Genomic DNA, 21,536 nt, shown 5'->3' on the forward strand with positions numbered 1-21,536 from the left:
TGACCTTCAGAGAAGACAGATGCACAGAAGAGGCAAAACAAGATAAGGTAACCTCATCTCATTAGCTAGGAGTTTTGGCCCCAATTCCCTGTGTGCCCTTAAGTCATCTAAACCATACCATGGGTGGCCGCCTTTTTTATGCCTTTTTCCACATAGAAGCTCAAAATTGAGTCTTTGCCACCACCTCACAGAGAGAAAAGGATGCATCTATTTAATACCAAGAAAAGACACAGGAGAAACATAGAACTAGGCAAATGCAGCAGAGACACACAGTTCCAGAGTGCAGGAAGCCCTGGGCCTTGGCTTGCTGCTGTGTAAGAGAGGTTTTGCAGAAAAAAGGGGCTGATGGTGTCTTGTCTGGGCAGCCCATGAAAGGAGAGCATCTTCTGGGTTTCTTTTACATTGCTTGGGAACTTCTTGTGTTAGGAGTGCTTTATGGCTTTTACTTGCTTTAGTACTTAAAATTCGAAAGCAGATTTTTCACTTTTCCAATTATACATCACATGTGGGAAAATTAGAAATGGAAGTTAAAGCAGAATTCAAAAGAAAAACAGTTAATTTGCATGCCCCACAGTGCCTCTGATCTTGACAAAAATATTAATACACTGTGCTTTACTTTGGCATAGGAATAAAATGATGCACCCATTGATCAGGACATGTGAATTTTCCTTATCACCAATGGCTCCTAGTATGTGCCCTTGGGACAGTTATTGTAGAGAAAGTAGCAGTGGTATTGATGAAAGCTAAAACTGTTGCACACAGGCAAGACTATGGGCCAGGACTGTGTGGATATAGATTCTGGCTGCTGTTCTTTTCCTACCCAGATTTTTTGTAAACTCTATTTTGTGTGTGTGTGTGAGTGTGTGTGTGTGTGTGTGTAAAAATCCTTTCTTCAAGCTAAATTTTATGAGAAAGTCCAATATATGAAACAGATAAAACTATTCCATTATTGTGGCCCGGGCGCGGTGGCTCACTACTGTAATCCCAGCACTTTGGGAGGCTGAGGAGGGTGAATCTCGAACTCAGGAGTTCGAGACCAGCCTGACCAACATAGTGAAACCCCATCTCTAACAAAAATGCAAAAAATTAGCTGGGCGTGTTGGTGGGCTCCTGTAAGCCCAGCTATTCCAGAGGCTGAGGCAGGAGAATCGGTTCCACCCAGGAGGCGGAGGTTGCAGTGAGTTGGGATCGCGCCACTGCACTATAGCCTGACTGACAGTGCGAGACTTGGTCTCAAAAAAAAAAAAAAAAAAAGAAAAAAGGTGGATTGCTGGCAAGATGGCCAAATAGGAACAGCTCTGGTCTGCAGCTCCCAGCAAGATCGATGCAGCAGTTGGGTGATGTCTGCATTTTCAACTGAGGTACCCAGTTCATCTCATTGGGACTGGCTGGACAGTGGATGCAGCCCATGGAGGGCAAACCGAAGCAGGGTGGGGCATCCCCTTACCCGAGAAGCGCAAGGGGTTGGGAAATTTTCTCCCCTACCCAAGAGAAGCCATGAGGGACTGAGCCTGAGGAACCGTGCACTCTGGCCCAGATACTGCGCTTGTCCCATGGTCTTTGCAACCCACAGACCAGGAGATTCCCTCTGGTGCCTAACCCACCAGAGACTTGGATTTCAAGCACAAAACTGGGTAGCCATTTGGGCAGACACCGAACTAGCTGCAGGAGTTTTTTTTCTCCATAACCCAGTGACACCTGGAATGCCAGCGAGACAGAACTGTTCACTCCCCTGGAAAGGGGTGCTGAAGCCAGGGAGCCAAGTGGTCTGGCTTGGTGGGTCCCACTCCCATAGAGCCCAGCAAACTAAGATTCACTGGCTTGAAATTCTCACTGCCAGCACAGCAGCAGACTGAGATCAACCTGGGCCACTCGAGCTTGGTGCGGCGAGGGACATCTGCCATTACTGAGGCAGTTGCCCCTCTGCAACGAAGCTTCCAGAGGAAAGAACAGGCAGCAATTTAATCCATCTTGAGTTAATTTTTGTATAAGGTGTAAGGAAGGGGTTCAGTTGCAGTTTTCTGCATATGGCCAGCCAGTTTTCCCAACATCATTTATTAAATAGGGAGTTATTTCCCCATTGCTTGTTGCGTGAGTAGGTGGTTTTATGCTCAACAGTATAAACAAAGCCACTTGGAAGTTTGAACTGGGTGGAGCCTACTGCAGCTCAGTAAGGCTGCTGTGTCCAGACTACCAGATTTCTCTTCTCTGGGCAGGGCATCTCTGAAAAAAAGGCAGCAGCCCCAGTCAGGGACTTATAGATAAAACCCCCGTCTCCCTGGGACAGAGCACCTGGTGGAAGGAGCGGCTGTGGGTGAAGCTTCAGCAGACTTAAAAGTCCCTGCCTGACGTCTCTGAAGAGCACAGCAGACCTCCTAGAACAGTGTTTGAGCTCTGCTAAGGGTCAAACTGCCTCCTCAAGTGGGTCCCTGACCCCCATGTATCCTGACTGGGAGACACCTCCCAGTAAGGGCCTATAGACACCTCATGCAAGAGAGTTCTTGCTGGCATCTGGCAGTTGCCCCTCTGCGACGAACCTTCCAGAGGAAAGAACAGGCAGCAATTTAATCCATCTTGAGTTAATTTTTGTATAAGGTGTAAGGAAGGGGTTCAGTTGCAGTTTTCTGCATATGGCTAGCCAGTTTTCCCAACACCATTTATTAAATAGGGAGTCATTTCCCCATTGCTTGTTTGTGTTGTTTGTCAAAGATCAGATGGTTGTAGATGTGTGGTATTATTTCTGAGGCCTCTCCTCTGTTCCATTGGTCTATATATCTGTTTTGGTACCAGTAACATGCTGTTTTGGTTACTGTAGTCTTGTAGTATAGTTTGAAGTGAGATAGCATGATGCCTCCAGCTTTGTTCTTTTTGCTTAGGATTGTCTTGGCTATGCAGGCTCTTTTTTTGGTTCCATATGAAATTTAAAGTAGTTTTTTCTAATTCTGTGAAGAAAGTCAGTAGTAGCTTGATGGGGATGGTATTGAATCTATAAATTACTTTGGGCAGTATGGCCATTTTCATGATATTGATTCTTCTTATCCATGAGCATGGAATGTTTTTCCATTTGTTTGTGTCCTCTCTGATATTCTTGAGCAGTGGTTTGTAGTTCTCCTTGCAGAGGTCCTTCACATCCCTTGTAAGTTGTATTCCTAGGTATTTTAGTGTCTTTGTAGCAGTTGTGAATGGGAGTTCGCTCATGATTTTGCTCTCTGCTCATCTATTATTGGTGTATAGGAATGCTTGTGATGTTTGTACATTGATTTTGTATCCTAAGACTTTGCTGAAGTTACTTATCAGCTTAAGGAGATTTGGGGCTGAGACGATGGGGTTTTCTAAATTTACAATCATATCATCTGCAAACAGGGACAATTTGACTTCCTCTCTTTCCTTTATTTCTTTCTCTTGCCTGACTGCCCTGGCCGGAACTTCTAATACTATGTTGAATAGGAGTGGTGAGAGAAGAGGGCATCCTTGTTGTGCCAGTTTTCAAAGAGAATGCTTCCAGCTTTTGCCCATTCAGTATGATACTGGCTGTGGGTTTGTCATAAATAGCTCTTACTATTTTGAGATACGTTCCATCAATACCTAGTTTATTGAGAGTTTTTAGCATGAAGGGGTGTTGAATTTTATCAAAGGCCTTTTTTGCGTCTGTTCAGATAATCATGTGGTTTTTGTTACTGGTTCTGTTTTTGTGATGGATTACGTTTATTGATTTGCATATGTTGAACGAGCCTTGCCCCCCAGGGATGAAGCTGACTTGATCATGGTGGATAAGCTTTTTGATGTGCTGCTGGAATTGGGTTTGCCAGTATTTTATTGAGGATTTTTGCATCGATGTTCATCAGGGATATTGGCCCAAAATTTTCTTTTTTTTGTGTGTGTCTCTTCCAGGTTTTCATATCAGGTTAAATGCTGGCCTCATAAAATGAGTTAGGGAGGATTCCCTCTTTTTCTATTGTTTGGAATAGTTTCAAAAGGAATAATACCAGCTCCTCTTTGTGCCTGTGGTAGAATTCGGCTGTGAATCTCTCTGGTCCTGGGCTTATTTTGGTTGGTAGGCTACTAATTACTGCCTCCATTTTAGAACTTGTTGGTTTATTCAGGGATTTGACTTCTTTCCAGTTTAGTATTGGGAGGGTGTATGTGTCCAGGAATTTATCCATTTTTTCCATATTTTTCTAGTTTATTTGCAGAGAGATGTTTATTCTCTGATGGTAGTTTATATTTTTGTGTGATGAGTGGTTATATCCCCTTTATCATTTTTTATTGTGTCTATTTCATTTTTCTCTTTTCTTCTTTATTAGTCTGGCTAACGGTCTATCTATTTTGTTGATCTTTTCAAAAAACGAACTCCTGGATTCACTGATTTTTTTTGAAGTTTTTCGTGTCTTTATCTACTTCAGTTGTGTCCTGATCTTAGTTATTTCTTATATTCTGCTAGGTTTTGAATTTGTTTGCTCTTGCTTCACCAGTTCTTTTAGTTGTGATGTTAGGGCATAGCTTTTAGATATTTCCCACTATTATTGTGTGGGAGTCTAAGTCTCTTTGTAGTTCTCTAAGAATTTGCTTTATGAATCTGGGTGCTCCTGTATTGGGTGCATATATATTTAGGATAGTTAATATATATGCACCCAATATATCAATATCAACAAGATCAGTCTTGTTGCATTGATCTCTTTACCATTATGTAATGCCCTTCTTTGTCTTTTTGATCTTTGTCGGTTTAAAGTCTGTTTTATAAGAGACTAGGATTTCAACCCCTGCTTCTTTCTTTTCTTTTTTCTCTTTTTTCTTTTCTTTTCGCTTAGTAAATATTCCTCCATACCTTTATTTTGAGCCTATGTATGTCTTTGCATGTGAGGTGGGTCTCCTGATGGGTCTTGACTCTTTTTCCAATTTACCAGTCTATGTCTTTTAATTGGGGCATTTAGCCCGTTTACATTTAAGGTTAATATTGTTATGTGTGAATTTAATCCTGTCATTATGATGCTAGCTGGTTATTTTGCCCATTCGTTGATACAGTTTCTTCATAGTGTCAATCGTCTTTATAATTTGGTATGTTTTTGCAGTGGCTGGTACTGGTTGTTCCTTTCCATATTTAGTGCTTCCTTCAGGAGCCCTTGTAAGGCAGGCCTGGTGGTGACAAAATCTCTCAGCATTTGCTTGTCTGTAAAGGATTTTATTTCTCTTTTGCTTATGAAGCTTAGTTTGGCTGGATATGAAATTCTGGGTTGAAAATTATTTTCTTTAAGAATGTTGAATGTTGGCCCGCACTCTCTCTGGCTTGTAAGGCTTCTGCAGAGAGATCTGCTGTTAGTCTGATGGGCTACCCTTCCCTGGGTAACTCAACCTTTCTCTCTGGCTGCCTTTAACATTTTTTTCTTCATTTCAACCTTGGCGAATCTGACGATTATGTGTCTTGGGGTTGCTCTTGTGTCTTGGGGTTGCTCTTCTCAAGGAGTATCTTTGTGGTGGTCTCTGTATTTCCTGAATTTGAATGTTGGCCTGTCTTACTAGGCTGGGGAAGTTCTCCTACATAATATCCTGAAGAGGTTTTCCAACTTCATTCCATTCTTCCCGTCACTTTCAGGTACACCAATCAAACATAGGTTTGGTCTTTTCACATAGTCCCATATTTCTTGGAGGCTTTGTTCATTCCTTTTCATTTGTTTTTTCCTCTAATCTTTTCTTCACGCTTTATTTCATTAAGTTGATCTTCAGTCTCTGATATTCTTTCCTCCACTTGATTGATTTGGCTCCTTTTTTTATTATTATACTTTAAGTTCTAGGGTACATGTGCACAATGTGCAGGTTTGTTATGTATGTATACGTGTGTCATGTTGGTGTGTTGCACCCATTTACTCATCATTTACATTAGGTATATCTTCTAATGTTATCCCTCACCTTGCTGCCCAACCCCCAATAGGCCCTGGTGCGTGATGTTCCCCTTCCTGTGTCCAAGTGTTGTCATTGTTCAATTCCCACCTATGAGTGAGAACATGAGGTCTTTGGTTTTTCTGTCCTTGCGATAGTTTGCTCAGAATGATGGTTTCCAGCTGCATCCATGTCCCTACAAAGGACACAAACTCATCCTTTTTTATGACTGCATAGTATTCCATGGTATATATGTGCCACATTTTCTTAATCCAGTCTATCATTGATGGACATTTGGGTTGGTTCCGAGTCTTTGCTATTGGAAATAGTGCCACAGTAAACGTATGTGTGCATGTGTCCTTATAGCAGCATGATTTATAATCCTTTGGAGATATACCCAGTAATGGGATGCCTGGGTCAAATGGTATTTCTAGTTCTAGATCCTTGAGGAATCGCCACACTGTCTTCCACAGTGGTTGAACTAGTTTACAGTCCCACCAACAGTGTAAAAGTGTTCCTATTTCTCCACATCCTCTCCAGCACCTGTTGTTTCCTGACTTTTTAATGATCGCCATTCTAACTGGTGTGAGATGGTATCTCATTGTGGTTTTGATTTGCATTTCTCTGATGGCCAGTGATGATGAGCATTTTTTCATGTGTCTGTTGGCTGCATAAATGTCTTGTTTTGAGAAGTGTCTGTTCATATCCTTTGCCCACTTGTTGATGGGGATGTTTGATATTTTCTTGTAAATTTGTTTGAGTTGTTTGTCAATTCTGGATATTAGCCCTTTGTCAGATGGGTAGATTGCAAAAATTTTCTTCCATTCTGTAGGTTGCCTGTTCACATTGATGGTAGTTTCTTTTGCTGTGCAGAAGCTCTTTAGTTAATTAGATCCCATTTGTCAATTTTGGCTTTTGTTGCCATTGCTTTTGGTGTTTTAGACATGAAGTCCTTGCCCATGTGTATGTCCTGAATGGCATTGCCTGGGTTGTCTTCTAGGGTTTTTATGATTTTAGATCTAACATTTAAGTCTTTAATCCATCTTGAATTACTTTTTCTATAAGGTGTAAGGAAGGAATCCAGTTTCAGCTTTCTGCATGTGGCTAGCCAGTTTTCCCAGCACCATTTATTAAATAGGGAATCCTTTCCCCATTTCTTGTTTTTGTCAAGTTTGTCAAAGATCAGATGGTTGTAGATATGTGGTATTATTTCTGAGAGCTCTGTTCTGTTCCATTGGTCTATATCTCTGTTTTGTTACCAGTACCATACTGTTTTGGTTACTGTAGCCTTGTAGTACAGTTTGAAGTCAGGTAGCATGATGCCTCCAGCTTTGTTCTTTTTGCTTAGGATTTTCTTGGCAATGCAGGCTCTTTTTTGGTTCCATATGAACTTTAAAGTAGTTTTTTTCCAATTCTGTGAAGAAAGTCATTGGTGGCTTGATGGGGATGGCATTGAATCTATAAATTACCTGGGGCAGTATGGCCATTTTCACAATATGGATTCTTCCTATCCGTGAGCATGGAATGTTCTTCCATTTGTTTGTGCCCTCTTTTATGTCGTTGAGTAGTGGTTTGTAGTTCTCCTTGAAGAGTTCCTTCACATCCCTTGTAAGTTGGATTCCTGGGTATTTTATTCTCTTTGAAGCTATTGTGAATGGGAGTTCACTCATGATTTGGCTCTCTGTTTGCCTGTTATTGGTGTATAAGAATGCTTGTGATTTTTGCACATTGATTTTGTATCCTGAGACTTTGCTGAAGTTGCTTATCAGCTTAAGGAGATTTTGGGCTGAGATGATGGGATTTTCTAAATATACAATTATGTCATCTTGTATGCTTCACGAAGTTCTTGTGCTGTGTTTTTCTGCTCCATCGGGTCATTTATGTTCTTCCTCTAAGCTGGTTATTGTAGCCAGCAATTCCTGTAACCTTTTTTCAAGGTTCTTAGCTTCCTTGCGTTGGGTTAGAACATGCTCCTTTAGCTTGGAGGAGTTTGTTATTACCCACCTTCGGAAGTCTACTTCTGTCAGTTCACCTAACTCATTGTCCAGTTTTGTTGCCTTGCTGGCGAGGAGTTGTGATCCTTTGGAGGAGAAGAGGTGTAGAGGTGTTCTGGTTTTTGGAATTTTCAGCCTTTTTGCACTGGTTTTTCTTCATCTTCTTGGATTTATCCACCTTTGGTCTTTGCTGTTCGTGACCTTCAGATGGAGTTTATGTCTGGTCATCCTTTTTGTTGATCTTGGTACTATTTCTTTCTGTTTGTTAGTTTTCCTTCTAACAGGCTCCTCTGCTGCAGGTCTTCTGGAGTTTGCAGGAGGTCCTCTCTAGACCCTGTTTGCCTGGGTATCACCAGCGGAAGCTGCAGAACAGCAGTGTTCCTTCTTCTGGAAGCTTTGTCCAAGAGGGGCACCTGCCAGATGCCAGCCAGAGCCTCCTTTATGAGGTGTCTGTTGACCCCTGCTGGGAGATGTCTCCCAGTCAGGAGGCACAGGGGTCAGGGATCCACTTGAAGAGACAGTCTGTCCCTTAGCAGAGTTCAAGCGCTGTGCTTGGAGATCCATTGCTCTCTTCAGATTCACAGACAGGAGCATTTAAGTGCCCATAGCCGCCCCTTCCCCCAGGTGCTCTGTCCCAGGAAGATGGGAGTTTGTTCTGTAAGCCCCTGACTGGGGCTGCTAAGTTTCTTTCAGAGATGCCCTTCCCAGCGTGGAGGAATCTAGAGAGGCAGTCTGGCTACAGAGGCTTTGCCAAGCTGCAGTGGGCTCCACCCAGTTTGAACTTCCAGGTGGCTTTCTTCACATTGTGAGGGGAAAACCACCTACTGAAGCCTCAGTAATGGTGGCTGGCCCTCCCCTTACTAAGCTCGAGCATCCCAGGTTGAATTCAGAGTGCTGTGCTGGCAGCAAGAATTTCAAGTCTGTGAATCTTAGCCTCCTGGGTGGGCTCCATGGCCGTGGGATCTGCTGAGCTAGACCACTTGGCTCCCTGGCTCCCCCTTTCCAGGGGAGTTAACAGTTCTGTCTCACTGGCGTTCCAGGCACCACTGGGGTACAAAAAAAACCTCCTGCAGCTAGCTCGGTATCTGCCCAAACGGCTGCCTAGTTTTGTGCTTGAAATCCAGGGCCCTAGTGGTGTAGGCACCTGAGGGAATCTCCTGGTCTGTGGATTGAGAAGACTGTGGGGAAAGCATAGTAAGAGCGCACTGTCCTTTATGGCACAGTCCCTCACGGCTTTCCTTGGCTAGGGGAGGGAGTTCCCTGACCCCTTGCACTTCCCTGGTGAGCCAACGCCCCACCCTGCTTCAGCTCACCCTCCATGGGCTGTACCCACTGTCTAACCAGCCCCAGTGAGATGAGCTGGGTACCTCAATTGGAAATGCAGAAAAACCTGCCTTCTGCGTTGATCTCGCTAGGAGCTACAGACCAGATCTGTTCCTATTTGGCCATCTTGCCAGCCACCGATTGGAGTTTTGCTCTTTCACCCAGGCTGGAGTGCAGTGACGCGATCTCGGCTCACTGCAACCTCCGCCTTCTGGTTTCAAGGTATTCTCCTGCCTCAGCCTCCTGAGTAGCTGGGATTACAGGTGCCCACGACCACACCCAGCTAATTTTTGTGTTTTTATTAGAGATGGGGTTTCACCATGTTTGCCAGGCTAATCTTGAACTCCTGGCCTTATTATCTGCCTGCCTCAGCCTCCCAGAATGTTGGGATTACAGGTGTGAGCCACTGTGCCTGACCCAAAGTCCCATTCTTATTCTCTTGGAGTTTTTTCAGCATTCAAGATACCCTTGCATAAAATAAACTTTTTGTTGAAAATCAGCTGCTTCTATAATTGAAATAGAGGGCTGTCCCTGAGAGTCAAGCATTCCACCTAAATGAGATAATCTGCGTCTGTGAAAATTTTAGGGGACCCTGAAGATAAATTTTATTTTAAAATGATGGGTGAGCACTTTTTTATTAAAGCAAACAGTTTTGTTTCCGTCTGCAAAAGAGGTAATGTATGTAATGCAGCTGGAGCTTATCCGTAGGATTTAGGCAGTCTACTAACAGACCTGCAATTTAGTCTTGGTCCTTCGACCCTAGGCCCCATGGTACAGTCTAGCCTGTCTTAACTTGGTCCAGGACATAGACTCCAGCTCACTAACCAACATTTTCACAAGGATTTTCTGTGAGTTCTAGCAGAAATAAGAGAGGAGCTGGTACCTTGTCTCTGGTAACTGTTAACATCACTTTCTTTTTCTGCCCTGCTCTCTGGTCTGTCATTGTCAGTATACGTATCTTCCCTAAAAATTACAAGGGTCTAGAGAAATTAATAGTGTTCTCTCTTTCTCTTTCTCACACAACCGCAAAGAAAGCTAATGATTTCTGTGCCCTTTGGATGAGGAGGCCAACAAATGGATGTTTAAGTGAAACTTTATAATCCTGTTGCCCTGCTAAGTTTTTCATTAATATATTTTGTTACATAACTCAAAACTGAAAATATAGAGAGAATGAATTCAAATAGGGTTTAAAGCTAAGTACATTTCATACTAGTGGTCAGGCTATCTTGACATGCTTCTACATGTATGCCCAACACATCAGCTCTTACTCAGAAGCATTAAAGTGAAAGTCTTTTGAGAGATAGACATGGTGAAACTTTTACTTTAGATATATACTTTGGCCTATGGTTAAACCTGCCTTTTTCATCTGAAAATAAGATCAGAAACTGCTGTTCTATATATGCCATCCCTCATTATGTTCTGAGTCTAGCTGTTAGGCTGCGAAAAATTTTTAACGTATCGTCCTACAGAGTCTAGTTAAAAACAGTGAAAGAAATGATCAGTTTCTTTAGAAAGTTTCACATTGTTTACAAGAAATTTGACTTCTTTTCTGCCTAAAACATAATACGTAGGACAAAGTAGAGCAGAATGACTGATGCTTTTCACATATAAAAAGAAATCCTCTGTCAGGAGAGGAATATGGAGAATTAAGTGAGATCAGAGGTAGAAGTTACAGTGTTTGGTAAAGTCATTTATGCACCAAATGTTTATTTTTACACCTGCTATGTGCTTGTGCTGTTACAGGCTCTAGTAATATGGCAGTGGATAAAACACACAAAAATCCATGTTCTCATGAAGCTTACATAATAGGAAGAGACAGTAAATAAAAATAAGTAAATTGTATCATATTTGAAGGGATAAGTGTTATGGGATAGAAAAAGTAAAGTATAAGGGAGATTTGCTATGCTAAATAAGATTGTCAGGGTAGGTACACCTACCATGCAGCTACCTTCCAGGGAAGAGACTTAATTTCTCCCATCCTCTCATCCTTTGATCTCTAAATGATTTCTAAATTAATGAGGTGGAGCTAAGGGATCAAATTACTGGCAGCCATGTCATCCTTAGTTACTTAAGGATAAATAAAGAAACTAGATAGAAAGTCTTTGCAGTGACCAGATGACAGACGATGGTGGCTTGGATTCTGGCTATCTTCTAAAGGTAGAACTGTGCTTATTTTATTTCTGGTATGGTGGAGTAAGTCCCTGACAGTCTGACCCTCCTACAATTAACACTGGGCAAAATCCAAAAACTACCTGACAGTGCTGCCGAATGAATAAAGCAGGCAGATATTGTAAGGCAGTAAAAAGTTGGAGAAAAAGACCAACATGTGGTGAATTTTCTGTTTTTGTGGTTTTGATCTGAAAGTGAGCTGTACTCCTAGCATAGTATAGAGTGTCTAAAACTCCATTAGAAAGCCTGCCATATTTTTAGCCTAAGGAACCAAGAGATGGAACCTGGGGCAAGTATGGCCACTAGAGGGAGTTCTGGAGAGAAGAGAGCAGGAAATGGGAATCTCAAATTCTGTATATGAGCTCTGCCCATGTCACTGGCTCACCTCTGAACCATGCATATCCAAGGCAGATGCAAAGCAGCTAGCAACTAAGGCTAAAAAAAGACTGTTACAGAGCCTACTATGAGCTGGTAACATTTATCAATTGAACAAATGACTTGTTATAAACTCTCAAGATGGAGTTCCAGCATTAAATCTATAGTTGCAAAAAAGGCTTCGTGTAGAATCCAGCTGAATTCGGATTAAGACATTCTAGGCTTTTTCCCATTTCTACTCCTGCCTCAAAGCCAGGCTCACAGAAAAGGTGATTTAAACAGACAGTCACTTCCCCTCCGATCCCAGCATCCACTTGGCTAAACCTCAAATTTACAAAGTACCACTAAAGCTTTTCCAGAGTTGGGGATAAAGGAAAATATGAAGGAATCAAAGAAAATACAAGATTGAAGTTTGCTACCTTTCTTGCACTTATTTTAAAAAGTTTTGTTGTCGTTAAAATATATTTAGCTGGGGAAATTTTAACTAATTTGTGTTTATCTGAAAACATGGTACTTGGAGAAACAACTCAATTGTAAGGCCTGTGGCTGGTGTCTTTGGAGTAACAATCATTGAGGGTCTCTGAGGCTTGATTCCCTGACACAGACTTCTAGTGACTGGAGGTGTTTCTGTCAGAGCCAGAGCATTTATTCATAAACTGGGGATTATTTTCTCTTCTTTTACATTTACAAAGCAATGTAAAATATCTGCCTGGCTGTAGATCAGGATTTATTAAAGATCATCTCAAGACAGAGCAAGATTTAAAAAACTGGATATTAATCTTCACATGGAAGTGAAGAACACAAGGTACTGGATCCTGTAAGCAAATCAATCAGTATATCAGGATTTGTATTTTGAGGAATGTGCTAAATGGTGTTTAAAAACAAAGTCTGGATCAGTATATCAGGATTTATATTTTGAGGAATGTGCTAAATGATGTTTAAAAACAAAGTCTGGAGACTCATGAGAGAGAATGGAAAATTGAGTGACATATATGTACACTTGCTGTCCATGGAGTAAGCTGTGTGGCTGTTGTTAGGGTAACTAGAAATCAGCTGCAAAAGAACAGAAGAAATAGTGTTGTAGAAATAGCACAAACAAAAGGAAGCCCTGAGACTAGATGACTCCTTTGCAATGCATGGGAACCAGGAGTCCAATAATTATGACTTATTAGAAAAAGTTAAACGGTATGAGAGAAAAATAGAAAATTTAGAATTTCACATACAAAATATATACAATTATGAATTTTTAAAAATCAGTTCTTGGTTAGAAAAGAGAATATTTTGTCTATGTGTAAACTTTTAATGGCATCTAGAGATATGGCTGCTGGTTTCTGAGAAGGAATGCTCCAAATATCTTTCCCTCTGAGCACGTTTAGAACAGAGACTCCCTTGGAAATAGATTCTGCCAGTTGTTTATCTTGAACTCAATTATCATTAAAACTACTATTCCCCTCCCACTGCAGGAAAGCCACAATACCCTTTATATATGGATTCTTCAAATCAAAACTGTAGAACTCTTTATTGAATGTCTACCTGATTGTTGCTATTAAGTTTTGAACCTAAATATATAAAAAGATATCTTTTTCTTTCAACGGCCTTTAATGGAAAATATAAATATGTCAGCACCCCAAGACATAGAATGGAGAGAGGTATATAGCAGATGCACTAAATCAATGATGGTACAGGCCCAAGAGCTGGAGCCTGTGCTACAGTGAGACTACAGAGCAAAGTAGGTGACATGCTCACGCAGAAAAGAGGGAATAGAACAGAAGAGATAAATTCTAGCATCTCAGAAAGTGAAAGCAAAGCTAGTATATAAATGGCACAGGAAAACGAGTCTTATTGTCATCCTGTTTATTAGACAAAAATAATTTTACCTTTCTTGATTATCTACATTCACCAAACTTAGCTCTGAATTACTTTCTGCCATTTCTAATAAATTTACCCTCAAAAAATTGATGAGCTACTCCCAAGATACTTAAGCCATGTGCAACAGTCTCATAGAAGGTTCAAAACAATTCTCCAAATGCTTAAAGCAGGTTGACTGTATTTAGTGCCTACAGTGTTCCAGGTCCTATTCTAAGTCCCAGATATCAGTGAAAATCAGTAAAATACCTCTGCCTTCAAGGACTTAATATAAATCTATTGCCTTATGTATACAAAGGAAGGATACATTTCTTTGGCCAAGTTGGACTCTGTGAGCTTCCTGAGCTATGTTTGTGCTCAAGGAGAAAAAAAAAAACTGGGAGGATATTCACTTATCCAACTACGCAATGGAATGAGCCCTCTTCTCATGTCCTGGGGATATACTAGGGAGCTAGACAGCAATATTTCTACCCATCATGGGGGATGAGGGAGAAGCAGACAAAAAACAGGGTAAGTGGAATATGTAATGTGTTCAATTGTTTATATATAGATATTGTATGTAGAAAAATAAAGCAGAGAAGGGAGCTAGAACATGGAATAGGGGAAATTTTTGATAGGATAAATGAGGAGGGAGGTTTACTCAGAGGATGACAATTGAGTAAAGACTTAAAAGAATTGGGGCAACAGTCAGGTGAATATTTTGGAAAAGAAGTTTCCATGTACAGGGAATCAGAGCAAGTTCAGAAGCTCTCAGGCAGAAGCATGAGCTTGAGGACAGCAAGGAGACCAGTGTCATTGGAACAAAGTGAGCAAGGACTTAGGACAAAGTAGACCATGAAGTCAGAGAAACAAATATCTGGCCTTGGCGAGGGACTAGTAGAGAACTGTAGGGTTCTGAAGGCCATTGTAAATGCTTTGGATTTTACTCTAAGTGAAATGGGGACCATTGAAGTTTCTGAGGAGAAGAGGGACATGTTCTGACTTGGGTTTTAACCTGTTCACTGTAGTAGCCATATTGACAGTGGATTATGGGAAGTGCAGGCAAAAACAAGGAGTCCAATTGGGAGACTAATATAATCATAGCTGGAGAGATTGGGTTTGGACCAGTGGCGGCAGTAAAATGGCTTTTATGTGGAAATTTTAACAGTGTTCATGATTGCCTCTGAGTGAACAATTTTAGTAGGATTGTGGACAATTACAGCTTTCTGCTTTTGCTTTTAAGTAGTTTCTAGATTTACTGTAGTAAACATTTATAATCTGAGAAAAATATATTAACAACAATGAAGAGTTGCTCAGGGTATTGTCAGAATGTCTAGGAGGATTTCCCATTCCTTTTTTAATTTTTAAAATGTTTTTAATATTTTTGAGACAGGGTCTTGCTCCGTCTCCCAGGCTGGAGTGCAGTGGTGGAATCACAGCTCACTGAAGCCTTAACCTCCTAGGCTCAAGTGATCCTCTAACCCCAGCCTCCTGAGTAGCTGGGACTACAGGTGCACACCACCACACCTAGCTAATGAGAATTTCCCATTTCTTCCTGAGGGTTAGGAAAAGTTTTCTGGGAGAGAGAGTGGGAAAGCATGAGTACTCCTACTAATCTTGGCACTGAGGGGCAGAAGGTATTCCAAGCAAAGAAGAGAGTGTGAGTAAAGACTTGGGAAATAAGCAGTGGCAGGAAGCACCACAAGCATTTGATGTTGTTATAGTATGAATGGTGAAATCAGAGATGAGGGAAAAGAGTCTTCTGTGCCAACTAAGGGTCTTGGGCCTTATTTATAAAGAAGATGATAAAGAACATGATTGAATTTTAAGGAGGGGCCTGGCATAGTCATCTTTAAATATCAAATCATCCCTCCGATGGTGAGGATCTCATAGCACACAGATAATGTGCAGAGGTTAGGTCTGAAGTTTAAGTAGTTTCTAACAAAGTTAAGCATATGCCTACTCTGTTTCAGCAGTTCTACTCCTAGGATAGATATCCAAGAGAAACAAAGCATGTGCCCATAAAAAAGACTTAAACAAGAATGTTCACTGAAGCTTTGTTCATCGTAGCCAAAAATTGGAAACAAATCACGTATCAACAGGAAAATTGATAAATAATCGTATCTATATACATACATTGTATCTATATATAATGGAATATTACTCAGCAATAAAGAATGAAGTATTCATACAGCAACATGAATGAATCTTGAAAGCATTATGTTGTGTGAAGGAAGCCAGGCACAGACTCCTGCTCCAAGATGGCCGACTAGACGGAGCCAGAAGAACATTTCCCACTGAGAGATCCAGACATTGAGAAGATGGTTGCACTCCTAGCAGATCTTCAGAGGGAAGGCATTGCAAGCAAATGGAGGGAAGCCATTGAGGCTGGATTGAAGGGGGAAGAAGCTGGGAATTCTGCATGGGGCTACCATGCACCAGGATTCATTCCTGACCTTCAACAACTCCTGCATAGGGGGTGAGTTGAACAGACAAGAAACTATCTGCTCTTGCCACAGGCCCCAGGAATCCTGGCAGGAAGAGATCCCTCAACCACCACAGACACTTACATTGACAGGGAAAGCTGCTTAGAGAAGTAGTAGGGGCAGAACTCTGGCCAGGATGGAGCCCAGAGGGTTTGATGTGGGAGCATGGGTAGTAGAGCGTGGCCAGAGATGCCCCTCCTGCTAGGCTTCACTTGCTCCAATAGGAGACTTTAGCCCCTAGGGGAACTGTCTGACCTGAACTCTGCAAGGTGATCTGGCCCATGAGATAGGGCCGGGTCAGACCTGAGCACCCCTCAGTTGGCTAGCCTCTCCCAGGGCCCCAGCCTGGCTGTGCCTGCATCAGTGCAGCCTTCAGGTAATTTGTGGGTACCCATGTCGTAGCTCCTTCACTGGCGGACCACACTTGACTGGCAGAGAGCTCCAGCACAGCAGCTCCCACTGACAGGCTCCAGCCCACCCACACCCTTCCGCCACTGCAGCCTCCCCATGCCACTTTGCCTGCAGATGCAGACACTTGACCACGGCCACTCTCCATATCACTTTGCAGGCATGTGTGTGTGCATGCACCCTGCCATACCACACCTGCCTACATGAGTGTACCTCGCCCTTGCCCCCCCTTGCCACACCGCCATTGTTTTCAGAATGTTAGTGGGCTCCTTCCCCCACCAGTGCCTTGCCCCTGCACCAGGGGTGCTGGCACAAAACTAGGCATGGAAAACAGTGGACTTGCCCCTAGCCCTGAGCAGCCACTGCTGCCAGCGTCAGTGCATACAGTGGATACACACAGTCCTGTTCCCACCAGTGTGCCGCCCCCGTGCTAACACCACCATTGTGCAAATGTGAGCATAGTCACTAGTAGGAGGGGTTGCCCCCCCCAGCCATACTTCAAATGCCTGAATGGAGGTTGGCACCTCAGTACCCACTAGCACCCTGCCCCAGTGTGCTCCCTGCTGCATTGCTGCTGCCATTGGCACATGAAAACAAGGACAGATTCCGCTGCCACTACCATATGAAGTACTTTGACTGGCACCACCCAGCAGTGTTGTGACCAGCAGTCCCAGAACACCTTGGCCCCTCCAGTGCAGCAGGTTCCTAACCTCAAGCCAGATTTCAAAGCCAAGCCTGATATCAGTTTCCAGAGTGAAACCACACAATATGGAAGTCCTGAGCTGAGCCTTGGTCTCCTAAAAGCTTCCAGTAATGAAGCTAGTTGACTGAACCCACCTTATATCACAGTCAAACCCCAAGGTCATTAAGTAGTATAAAAGGGAAAAAAAAACGAAAACCCATCCAAAGGATAGCAACTTCAAATAGTGAAGGAATATTAGCCCACAAAGATGAGAAAGAACCAGTGCAAGAACTCTTGACAACTCAGAAAGCCAGAGAGTGTCTTCTTTCCTCCAAACAACTGCAACAGTTCTCCAACAGGGGTTCTTAACTGGGCTGAGATGGCTGAAATGACAGAAATAGAATTCAGAATATGAATAGGAATGAAGATCATTGAGATTCAGAAGAACATTGAAACATAATCTAAGAAAGCTATGAATCAAAATAATACAATACTGGATAGCCAGTGTAGAAAAGAACATAACCAATCTGATACAGCTGAAAAACACTCTAGAAGTAGTATTAACAGCAGAATAGACCAAGCTGGGGAAAGAATCTCAGAGCTTGAAGACTGGCTTTCTGAAATAAGACAAGAATAAAGCAAAAAGAATGAAAAGGAATAAACAAAACTTCCAATAAATATAGGATTATCAAGAGACTGAATCTATAACTCACTGGCATCCCTGATGGGGATGGGGAAAATGGAAGGAACTTGGAAAACATATTTCATGATATCGTCCATGAGAACTTCCCAACCTAGCTAGAGGGGCTAACATTCAAATTCAGGAAATGCAGAAAACTCCCACAAAATACTTCGCAAGAGGATCATCCCCTATACACATAAGTCATCATATTCTTCAAGTTTGAAATGAAAGAAAAAATATTACAGGCAAGGTAGAGAGAAAGGATAGCTCACCTACAAGGGGAAACCCATCAAACGAATAGTGGACCTCTCATCAGAAATCCTACAAGCCAGCAGAGATTGAGGGCCAATATTCAACATTCTTTTTCTTTCTCTCTCTCTCTTTTTTTTTTTTTTTTTTTTTTGAGACGGAGTCTTGCTTTGTCTGGAGTGCAGGAGGCTGGAGTGCAGTGGCATGATCTTGGCTCACTGCAACCTCCGCCTCCTGGGTTCAAGCAGTTCTCCTCCCTCAGCCTCCCAAGTAGCTGGGATTACAGGCACATGCCTGGCTAATTTTATATTTTTAGTAGAGACAGGATTTTGCCTTGTTGGCCAGGCTGGTATCATCATTCTTAAAGAAAAGAAATCCCAACAGAGAATTTCTTATCTGGCCAAACTAAGCTTCATAAGGAAAGGGGAAAGAAGATCCTTGTCAGGCAAGCAAATGCTGAGGAAATTAGTTACCCCCAGACCTGCTTTATAAGAGCTTCTAAAATAAGCACTAAGTATGGAAAGGAAAGACCATTGCCAACCACCACAAACACACACTTAGGTACACAGACCAGTGACACTATAAAGCAGCCACACAAGTTGGCAAATTAACAGCTTAAACAAATAAACATGAATATAGGATAAAAGTTACACATTCAATACTAACTTTGAATGTAAATGGGCAAAATGCCCCAATTAAAAGGCACAGAGTAACAAAGTGGATAAAGAAGCAAGACCCAGTGGTATGCTCTCTTCAAGAGACCCATCTCACATTCATTGATACCCATAGGCTGAAAATAAAGGGATGGAGAAAAATCTACCAAGGAAATGGAAAACAGAAAAAATCAGGGATTGCAATCCTGATTTCAGACAAAGCAGATTTCACACCAACAAAGATAAAAAAGATGAGCGTTATGTTGGTAAAGGGTTTAATTCAGCAAGAAGACCTAACTATCTTAAATATATATGCACTCAACACAGGAGCAGTCAAATTCATAAAGCAAATTTTTTTTTTTTTTTTTTTTTTTTTTTGAGACGGAGTCTCGCTCTGTCAGCCAGGCTGGAGCGCAGTGGCCGGATCTCAACTCACTGCAAGCTCCGCCTCCTGGGTTTATGCCATTCTCCTGTCTCAGCCTCCCGAGTAGCTGGGACTACAGGCGCCCGCCACCTCGCCCGGCTAGTTTTCTGTATTTTTTAGTAGAGACGGGGTTTCACCGTGTTAGCCAGGATGGTCTCGATCTCCTGACCTCGCGATCCGCCCGTCTCGGCCTCCCAAAGTGCTGGGATTACAGGCTTGAGCCACCGCGCCCGGCCTCATAAAGCAAATTCTTAAGAGACCTTCAAAGAAACTTAAGACTCCCACACAGTAATAGTGGGAGACTTCAACACCCCACTTACAGTATTAGATCATCAGGGCAGAAAATTAATGAAGATATGCAGGACCTGAACTCAACACTGGACCTATAAAACTCTTCACTCCAAAAAAACAAAATACGTTCTTATCTACACATGGCACATACCCTAAAATTAACTATGCCATTAGACGTAAAACAATCATCAGCAAATGCAAAGCAAGCAAAGTCACACCAACCACTGTCTCAAACCACAGAGCAATAAAAATAGAATTCAAGAAGAAGAAAATCTCTCAAAATCACGCAATTATAGGGAAATTGGACAACTTGCTTCTGAATGACTTTTGGGTAAATAATGAAATTAAGGTGGAAATCAAGTTCTTTGAAACAAATGAGAACAAAGATACAACATATGAGAATCTCTGAAACACAGCTTGAATGTAAATGGGCAAAATGCCCCAATTAAAAGGCACAGAGTAACAAGGTGGATAAAGAAGCAAGACCCAGTGGTATGCTGTCTTCAAGAGACCCATCTCACATTCATTGATACCCGTAGGCTAAAAACAAAGGGATGGAGAAAAATCTACCAAGTAAATGGAAAACAAAAAAGCAGGGATTGCAATCCTGATTTCAGACGAAACAGATTTCACACCAACAAAAATTAAAAAGACGAGCATTATATAATGGTAAATGTCTGAAATGTCATTCCAGATTGTGTGTTTTTGAATCTCCTTTTCTCTCTCTCTTTTTTTTTTCTTTGAGATAGAGTTCACTCTATCACCCAGGCTTGAGTGCAGTGGTATGATCTTGGCTTCCTGTAACCTCTACCTCTCAGATTCAAGCAGTCCTCCCACTTCAGCCTCACAAGTAGCTGGGACTACAGGTGTGTGCCACCACCACCACCACCACCACCACCACCAACAGAAACTTCAGGCCATTATCCTTGATGAACATTGATGCAGAAATCCTCAACAAAATACTAGCAAACTGAATCCAACGGCACACCAAAAAATGTATCCACCATGATCAAGTAGGCTTTATCTCTGATTTGCAAGGTTGATTCAACATACTGAGATCAATAAATGTGATTCAACACATAAATAGAACTAAAGATAAAAACCCCATGATTATCTCAATAGATGTAGAAAAGGCTTTCAATAAAATTCAACATTTCTTCATGTTAAAAACTTTCAAATGAACTAGATATTGAAGGAACATACCTCAAAATAAGAAGAGCCATCTATGACAAACCCACAGCCAACCTCATACTGAATGGACAAAAGTTGGAAGCATTCCACTTGAAAACTGGCACAAAGATGTCCTCTCTAACCATTCATATTGAACAGAGCATTGGAAACCTGACCAGAGCAGTTAGGAAAAAGAAAGAATTAAAGGGCCTATACATAGGAAGAGAAGAAGTCAGTCTATCTCTGTTTTCAAATGACATGGTTCTATACCTAGAAAACCCCATAATCCTGGCCCCAAGCTCCTTAAGCTGATAAACAGCTTGAGCAAAGTTTCAGAATACAAAATCAGTGTACAAAAATCACTAGCATTCCTATACCTAACAACAGCTAAGCTGAGAGCCAAGTCAGTAAGGTAGTCCCATTCACAATTGCCACACACAAAAAAATAAAGTATGTAGAAATACAGCTAATTAGGGAGGTGAGAGATCTCTACAATGAGAATTACAAAACACTGTTCAGAGAAATCAGAGATGACACAAACAAATGGAAAAACATTCCATGCTCATGGATAGGAAGAATCAGTATTGTTAGAATAGCCAAGGCGATCTTAAGCAAGATGGACAAAGCAGGAGACATCATGCTACTCTACTTTGTTCTTTTAAATATACTACAAGGCTGCAGTAACCAAAACAGCATAGTACTGGTACAAAAACAGACACATAGACCAATGGAACAGAATAGAGAGACCAGAAATAAGGCTATACACCTACAACTATCTGTTCTTTGACAAAGCTGATAAAAATAAGCAATGGGGAAATGACTCTCTATTCAAGAAATGGTGCTGGGATACCTGCTTAGCCATATGCAGAAGATTGAAACTGAACTCCTTCCTTATACCATATGTAAAAATC

General features: G+C 41.8%; 1 protein-coding gene across 6 annotated transcripts in view; it reads left to right on the plus strand.

Moving 5' to 3' along the window:
- DOCK3 (dedicator of cytokinesis 3) overlaps positions 1 to 21,536 on the plus strand; it is a 688,972-nt gene that overhangs the window by 384,246 nt on the left and 283,190 nt on the right. The window lies entirely within an intron of this gene.

Source organism: Macaca thibetana, chromosome 2 (genome assembly GCF_024542745.1).
Source record: "Macaca thibetana thibetana isolate TM-01 chromosome 2, ASM2454274v1, whole genome shotgun sequence".
Taxonomy (NCBI): Eukaryota; Metazoa; Chordata; class Mammalia; order Primates; family Cercopithecidae; genus Macaca; species Macaca thibetana.